Raw genomic sequence first — 9,473 nt, 5'->3', positions numbered from 1 at the left:
AGAAGCTACGGTAGTAGCCAACCATCCCTAAAAAGCGGCGTAGCTCTCGTCTGGTGGTAGGTGCAGGGAATGCAGTTATAGCCAAGACCTTGGCATCAACAGGGTGCACCTGTCCATGGCCAACCTCTTTACCGAGATAGGTAACAGTAGCCTTCCAAAACTCGCACTTTGCCAAGTTCAGGGTTAGAGAAGCAGCTGCCAACCGTTCACATACTACCCTTAGCGAGTCAACATGATCTGACCACTCAGACGAATAAATCACTAGGTCATCAAGGCATGCACTACAATTAGGAACGCCAGCTAATACGGAGTTAACCAGTCGTTGGAAGGTGGCTGGTGCATTTCGCATCCCAAAAGCCATGACTGAGTACTGTAGGAAGTTGTCTGGGGTCACAAAGGCAGAAATCTCAGAAGCACGTGAAGTTAACGGAACCTGCCAGTAACCTTTTAAGAGGTCTAACTTAGTTACATACTTAGCAGCACCAATAGTGTCGATACAGTCGTCCAGTCGGGGTAACGGGAACGAATCTGGCATTGTGACAGAATTTACCTTTCGATAATCCGTACATAACCTGGACGTACCATCAGGTTTCGGAACCAAAACGCAAGGAGAACTCCAAGGGCTGGAACTTGGCGTAGCCAGGTCATTCTCCAACAAATATTTCACCTCATCCCTCATTATCTTCCTCTTGGAAGCGTTGATACGATATGGGTGTTGCTTGATAGGTGTAGCATTTCCAACATTAATGTCATGTTCCAACACATTTGTGCGAGTAGGAACGTCATTAAAGAGACATGGAAAACTGTGTAGTAGCCTCACAATATCATTAGCCTGTCCATCCGTTAAATGAACCAGACCTGACTGGATAGACAGCAGCATTTCTGAGTTGGGCAATCTAACACACTGCTGTTGTGTTGCGCAACTCCAATCCATCATCATCATCATCATCATTATGACAGTCCACTATGATAGCAGTAGTAGCAGAGGAGACAGCAGTACCTTCCTCTGTTTTTGAACTCTCTAACTGTGTGATGGGTCGGGTGTGATAAGCTTTCAACATGTTAATGTGACACACACGAGATTGGCGTTGTCTATCAGGAGTTTGAAGCACATAGTCGGTTTCACTTATTTTATTTTCAATTAAATAAGGACCAGAGAAACGAGCTGACAGTGAAGATCCTGGAACAGGTAATAACACCAGTACTTGGTCACCTGGCTGTAGTGGACGAGAAACAGCCTCTTTATCATAGTGTCTTTTCATGCTCCTCTGTGAGGAAGACAGAGCTTCCTTTGCGAGAGCACAAGCTTGGTGTAGGCGCTCACGAAAGCGACTAACGTAGTCCAACACATTCTCATCTCTGGTACACAACTCTTGGGACAAGAACTGTTCTTTAAGGACTTTCATTGGTCCTCTCACTGTGTGACCAAACACCAGTTCAGCCGGGCTGAAACCTAGGGACTCCTGCACAGTTTCACGAGCAGCAAACAAAACTAGAGGAACTCCCTCATCCCAATCTCTCTCAGATTCCAAACAATATTTACGTAGCATAGACTTCAGTGTCTGATGCCATCTTTCAAGCGCACCCTGAGACTCTGGGTGATAGGCGCTTGACACGGTGCGTAATTGACAAGGATTTTAACACCTGCTTGAAGAGCTTGGATAGGAAATTGGTACCTTGATCGCTTTGTACCACCTTAGGTAACCCGAATGTCGTGAAGAATTTTATTAAGGCTTTACTCACTACCGGGGCTGTAATCCTTCTCAGAGGAATGGCCTCGGGGTATCTTGTAGCCATACACATTATCGTTAACAAAAACTGGTTACCCGATTTTGTCTTCGGTAACGGTCCGACACAATCAACCACCACATGCTCGAATGGTTCACCTATGACAGGTATGGGACAAAGAGGAGCGGGAGGAATAACCTGATTTGGTTTTCCTGTTATCTGACATGTGTGGCATGTCCGACAGAACTGAGCCACATCTTGTTTTAAACCCGGCCAAAAGAAATGTCGAAGGATCCAATCATAAGTTTTTGTGATTCCTAAATGACCAGACCACTGGTGATCATGAGCAAGGGATAACACATTTTGTCGAAAGGCTGTAGGAATCACTATTTGGTAAACAGCATTCCAATCTCCACCCGCGTCAACATGGGATTTCCATTTACGCATGAGGAGATTACCATCAATGAAGTAAGCCACGTTCTTCTTCTTCACATCTTCCAATGAGACAACACTAGAAAAACATTTAGCAAGCTTGTTGTCAACCTTTTGGTTAGCAATCAGCTGCTCACGAGTGACTGGTAACTGTATTGCCTCAGCAATAAGTTCAACGTTCTTTGATTCTTTCCTGGGCTGTTTGTCAGAGGTGATCAGCTTCTCAGAGGTATCACACAATCCATCTTCTTGATCAACCTCTTTGAACAGAACAGTGTTCGACAAATCTATCACGTCACCCTCTTGTAGTGCCTGAGCACGAGTGACAGCACAAGCGGGGAACACATGTGGATAACTCTGTGCCAGCTCATTCGAGAGAGAGTGGTCACTTTTATCCAATACGGGTACTACCTTTCCTCCGGCAATATCGTTACCCATGATAAAGGTCACACCTTTCACTGGCAACATAGGACGTACCCCCACTCTGAATATTCCACTGATTAACTCAGAGTGTACTTTCACAAAGTGCAATGGCACTGGGACAAAACCCATTTCAATACCCTGCACTAACACACTGGAACCACAGTATGTATCGTCAGATAAGGGCAACACATCAGACAATATAAACGACTGTGCCGCACCAGTATCTCGAAGGATTTTAACCGGTCGCTGAGACGCTTCGTCATTCGTTAGGGACACAAACCCCTCGAAAATGAATGGTTCATAACTGCGGTCGGGGACTGAGACTTTCAAACTACAGTTACCCTGAGGCACCTGTTTTGTTGCAGACCTCTCAACTGTACGAATTAGAGCAACACCTGTTGGTGGCTTGGCACGAAGAGGCATCCCTTGTTTGCGTTTAAGCAGGAAGCAATCATTAATCATATGTCCTACTTTATGACAATAGAAACAGGGACGCTCATTCTTCTGGCGTGCTTGATATACTACTGCTGGCCGACTAGGGCTAAAGGTAGGAAACTCAGTGGCTCTACTCTCAGTTTGAGCCGAAAACACACTCTTGTGCGTCAACACAAACTCGTCTGCCAACACAGACGCTTCTGCCAGGGAGGATACTTTCTGTTCATTGAGGTAAACTACAATGTGTTCGGGTAAGCAATTTTTAAACTCTTCCAACAAGATTAACTCCCAGAGAGAGTTGAAATCAGTTACCTTACTAGCAGCATGCCATTTATCAAACAGATTTCCCTTGTCTCTAGCAAATTCCACATAAGTCTTACTAGAAGACTTTCTATGAGACCTAAATCTCTGTCGGTATGCCTCAGGCACAAGCTCATAGGCACGAAGAACAGTAGCTTTGACCACTTCATAATTCAAACTGTCCTCTAGAGGTAGCGCTGACAAAACCTCTTGGGCTTTACCAGTTAATTTACACTGAAGTAATAGACACCATACCTCTTCAGGCCATTTCAATGCTACGGCTATACGCTCAAATGCACAAAAATAGGAGTCAACCTCTGACTCTCTGAACAAAGGTACTAAGGCAATCTGCCTACTAATGTCAAACGTGTTTGAGGACACAGCAGGTGAGGACGGCTCACATACAGGCACAGTAGGAACGAAGGCTAGTCTTGCTGTCTCTGCCTCCAGTTCCATCTGGCGCATTTTGAACTCCAACTGCCTTTGTTCTCTGTCTGCCTCAATTTTACACATCTCCAAATGCTGTTCTCGAGAGTCTCTCGCCTAATTTGGGCTCTCTTCCCACCTCCAGTTGGAACTGTGCTAAACGGACATCCCTCCTGGCATCACCATTTGACAGTGGGGAGAGTGGATCAAAACGGGACAATGTGGCTGGTGTTTTAGCCTCTCCCTCATTATCAGACACCAATGGGCTTACAGGAGCAGCAACATCCCCTACAGGGGTAGTAGACTCAGGCAGCGGTAACACAAGCACCTGCTCTTCCAACAATACATTTAATACTAGCTGTTTAACCTCCGCCTTAACTAAACTCTGCGGAATCGATACTGAATAATTGTCAGCCAAGGTCATTAAATCAACTCTACGACATTTGTCAAAAACCTCCCACAAAGGGTTATCCAAAAAGGATTTCAAATCAAAAGTAGTCATTTTACACTACTTCACAAGTGCCAAAGAAAATAGCAAACACTAATGCTACTTCAGCTATGACGCTCAACACTGAATTATACCACTACAACAATCTACATGAGCGGCATGGGTGTCAGTTATGACAGATCCCGGATGAGCCCCCACTTATGTTACGGATCCCTTTTGGCCCGACAGTCTAGGGGGGATGGTAATGAGACCCGTAACATATCTCATGCAAATTATTATTGTGACAAAGTAAAAGTGTGAACGAAATAACCACGACAACAGACATCTACCGTCAAACTCCAGGTTTATTTATAAACACACGGTAATGGGGGGGAGCAGGAAAAGGGCCTGAGCTGGACCCAAGGAAAGAAACAATAAATATACAAAAACACCCCTAAGCTAGACTAGCCTACTTTAACAACAGCTAACTAACCAACCAAAAATACAGTGGGTGGTCCGCCCAGTTCTAACTAGTGTATTTAACAAAGTTCACCTACGGGTAGTGTATGCCCATGGGCGACTTGTCTTGGTTTCCCCCTTTTCCCACCAGCAACAAACAAACACCATAACCAAAAACAATACTCACAGGTGATGACAAAGTGCTATGGAGGTGCTCAAACAAAAGAGAGGTTAAGACACAAAGAGAGAGTGAAACACAGAGACCTACAGACATGGCATTTACAGAGAGATTGAGCTCTAGAGCAAACAAATGATGGGGTTTTTAAACCATGGGGAAGGAACTGTGATAGGGTAGGAAATAGGAGGAGGTGTGTCTTCTGATTGATGATTGACTGTTGACTGATTGGGGAGTGATGATTTTCACCTGTGAGGGGAGAAGGAGAGAAAAGAAACACACACACAGGATAACTGTATCCGTAACACACGTCATGGGTTCACCTGTTCCTCCATGCAACAACACAGATGACATCATGTAGTCACATCATGGGTTCACCTGTTCCTCACGCATCAACAGATGACATCATCTAGTCACATCATGGGTACACCTGTTCCTCACGCATCAATACAGATGACATCATGTAGTCACATCATGGGTACACCTGTTCCTCAAAAGGAAATACTGCAGGTGACCAAGGATGCTATGACCTCATCATGTCTGAAATATAATACTAGATAGTCATTCACTGTCTATTAAGTCATTTTTTCTAAATATCTCATATGACAACACTTTGGCAAAAGCCAATCTCTCCCGCTGCAGAATTGAAGGATTCCTGCTGTTGAAGTTTTGTAACAGGGCCCTTTACTGCAGCCTGTCTGAAACCAGACAACATATCACAAGGAGTCAGACAGAGCTCAGGACACAAACGTAATGAGTGTCTGACTTTACTTTAGCAAAGGAAATAGTCTCCCTAGAGTCTAGACCAGGGTTGTCCAACTCATTTCCTAGAGTCTAGACCAGAGCTGTTTAATTCATTCCCTAGAGTCTAGATCAGGGTTGTCCAACTCATTTCCTAGAGTCTAGACCAGGGTTGTCCAATTCAATCCCTAGAGTCTAGACCAGGGTTGTCCAATTCAATCCCTAGAGTCTAGACCAGGGTTGTCCAACGCATTCCCTAGAGTCTAGACCAGGGTTGTCCAACTCATTCCCTAGTGTCTCGACCAGGGTTGTCCAATTCATTCCCTAGAGTCTAGACCAGGGTTGTCCAATTCATTCCCTAGAGTCTAGACCAGGGTTGTCCAACTCATTCCCTAGTGTCTCGACCAGGGTTGTCCAATTCAATCCCTAGAGTCTAGACCAGGGTTGTCCAACGACATTCCCTTTCCTAGAGTCTAGACCAGGGTTGTCCAATTCATTTCCTAGAGTCTAGACCAGGGTTGTCCAATTCATTCCCTAGTCTAGACCAGGGTTGTCCAATTCATTCCCTAGAGTCTAGATCAGGGTTGTCCTACTCATTCCCTAGTCTAGACCAGGGTTGTCCAATTCATTCCCTAGTGTCTCGACCAGGGTTGTCCAATTCATTCCCTAGAGTCTAGACCAGGGTTGTCCAATTCATTTCCTAGAGTCTAGACCAGGGTTGTCCAATTCATTCCCTAGTCTAGACCAGGGTTGTCCAATTCATTCCCTAGAGTCTAGATCAGGGTTGTCCTACTCATTCCCTAGTCTAGACCAGGGTTGTCCAATTCATTCCCTAGAGTCTAGACCAGGGTTGTCCAATTCATTCCCTAGAGTCTAGACCAGGGTTGTCCTACTCATTACCTAGTCTAGACCAGGGTTGTCCAATTCATTCCCTAGAGTCTAGACCAGGGTTGTCCAATTCATTCCCTAGAGTCTAGACCAGGGTTGTCCAATTCATTCCCTAGAGTCTAGACCAGGGTTGTCCTACTCATTCCCTAGTCTAGACCAGGGTTGTCCAATTCATTCCCTAGAGTCTAGATCAGGGTTGTCCTACTCATTCCCTAGAGTCTAGACCAGGGTTGTCCAATTCATTCCCTAGAGTCTAGATCAGGGTTGTCCTACTCATTCCCTAGAGTCTAGACCAGGGTTGTCCAATTCATTCCCTAGAGTCTAGACCAGGGTTGTCCAATTCATTCCCTAGAGTCTAGACCAGGATTGTTCTTAAATCAGGGTTTCTAAAACTCAAGGAGTGCACATTTTTTTTTTTTTTGCCTTTTTATTACACAGCTGATTCAAATAATCAACCAATCATCAAGCTTTTATCATTTGAATCAGCTGTGTAGTGTTAGAGCAAAAAAACAAACATGCGGCTCCTGGGGTTCCCGAGGACCAAGTTTGGGAAACTGTCTTAACTAATCAGTGACTGTAAGTTATCAAGTACAAGTGACGAGTTCAAACCTGAAGACACTCTGCTCTCCAAAGAATGAGTTGGACAGCTAATGATATAATAATGGTAACTATGGTAACAATGTGTACCGACACAGGAATTATACTGTACTGATATACATATGGTACTTCATATAAAATGGTCAGTCATTACAAGGTCAGTCTGATGAAACCAAACAACACTAAAGTTTGTTTATATATATATGTTTTATTCATTTTTGTCAGGTAAAAGCAGAGGGAAGAAGTGCTTTAGTCTGCGACAGCATGCAGCTTTAGGGGTCCTGTCTGTCCGTACTGAGAGCCTGAGGTAGAAGTTGCCCTTAACCACAGATCTAGGATCAGATTCCTCTCTATCAAACAAAACTGTAAGTCTCGGAAATCCCAGACCTGAGGCAACACTGTTAATGTGGGAGGCAACTCGTCTGCCTAGAGACAAGTCAAAACTTTAACCATTCGGGAGGAAGACCAAACTGACTTCAGATCATTCTCTAGTCAACTTCAACCCCATCCTACTCAGTTGGACTGGGTTAGCAGTATGATTTACTTTCCCTGAAATCCTAGTTGGGAGGATTCCCCGATTTCCTGATTATACCTCATATTTCCAACCAGGATTTCTGGAAAACACAGGAAAAGTTATTGGAATTGTGCAACCCTAACACCAACCCTCTTATAATCCGGTCTATATAGCGCTATCATAACAATAACAGGTCTTATAGACACACATGACTAGTTATGACTACGACCACTGACTTAATTGCCTACTGTCATGACACAAACCCAGATGAGGTCAGCTACTGACTAGAGTAACTGTAGATATTGGAGGTCAGCTACTTGGCTAGAGTTACTGTAGATATTGGAGGTCAGCTACTTGGCTAGAGTTACTGTAGATATTGGAGGTCAGCTACTTGGCTAGAGTAACTGTAGATATTGGAGGTCAGCTACTTGGCTAGAGTTACTGTAGATATTGAGGTCAGCTACTTGGCTAGAGTTACTGTAGATATTGGAGGTCATCTACTTGGCTAGAGTTACTGTAGATATTGGAGGTCATCTACTTGGCTAGAGTTACTGTAGATATTGGAGGTCAGCTACTTGGCTAGAGTTACTGTAGATATTGGAGGTCAGCTACTTGGCTAGAGTTACTGTAGATATTGGAGGTCAGCTACTTGACTAGAGTTACTGTAGATATTGGAGGTCAGCTACTTGGCTAGAGTAACTGTAGATATTGAGGTCAGCTATTTGGCTAGAGTTACTGTAGATATTGGAGGTCAGCTACTTGGCTAGAGTTACCGTAGATATGAGGTCAGCTACTCGGCTAGAGTTACTATGGATATTGTAGCAACCAACGCTTAGCAGCCTCTTCAACGTTCTACCATCTCTTGGCGTAACGGTGTTGGGTTGACAGTCGTTGGACCTGTGCTTGAATCCCGGGTTGGGGCTAACCCCTGAAATCCCTACAATTGGCTATACCAAGCTAACGAGCTGACCTAAACAGTGGTATGTGCTATAAGGGGGGTAAGTTAGATAACATAAGCTGTATGTTTACTGGTTCCTACATGAGCAGGTCTACCTCACCGCTCGTCTCTACCGTGGCATAGCTTTGTCATTAGGAGGTGAAATGGTGGTGGCCCCAACTAGGGTGGGTCGACCCGCGGGAATGCGGCTTGGTGCATTGCATGACCATCTAGGTAGGGCACAGGTGTCAAACTGATTCCACGGAGGGCCAAGTGGCTGCGTTTTTAACCGCTCCTACCTTGTACTTGATTGAGGAATTAACGTCACTGATTAGTAAGGAACCCCCCTCACCTGGTTGTCTCAGTAAGGAACTCTACTCACCTGGTTGTCCAGGTCTCAGTAAGGAACTCCCCTCACCTGTTTGTCTAGGTCTTTAGTAAGGAGCTCCCCTCACCTGGTTGTCTAGGTCTTAGTAATGAACTCCCCTCACCTGGTTGTCTAGGTCTTTAGTAAGGAGCTCCCCTCACCTGGTTGTCTAGGTCTTTAGTAAGGAGCTCCCCTCACCTGGTTGTCTAGGTCTTAGTAATGAACTCCCTCACCTGGTTGTCTAGGTCTTTAGTAAGGAGCTCCCCTCACCTGGTTGTCTAGGTCTTAGTAATGAACTCCCCTCACCTGGTTGTCTAGGTCTTTAGTAAGGAGCTCCCCTCACCTGGTTGTCTAGGTCTTAGTAATGAACTCCCCTCACCTGGTTGTCTAGGTCTTTAGTAAGGAGCTCCCCTCACCTGGTTGTCTAGGTCTTTAGTAAGGAACTCCCCTCACCTGGTTGTCTAGGTCTTAGTAATGAACTCCCTCACCTGGTTGTCTAGGTCTTAGTAAGGAGCTCCCCTCACCTGGTTGTCTAGGTCTTAGGAACTCCCCTCACCTGGTTGTCTAGGTCTTAGTAATGAACTCCCCTCACCTGGTTGTCTAGGTCTTAGTAAGGAGCTCCCC

This window comes from Oncorhynchus tshawytscha, linkage group LG13, assembly GCF_018296145.1.
Source record: "Oncorhynchus tshawytscha isolate Ot180627B linkage group LG13, Otsh_v2.0, whole genome shotgun sequence".
Taxonomy (NCBI): domain Eukaryota; kingdom Metazoa; phylum Chordata; class Actinopteri; order Salmoniformes; family Salmonidae; genus Oncorhynchus; species Oncorhynchus tshawytscha.
Note: the sequence above shows the minus strand (reverse complement) of the source record.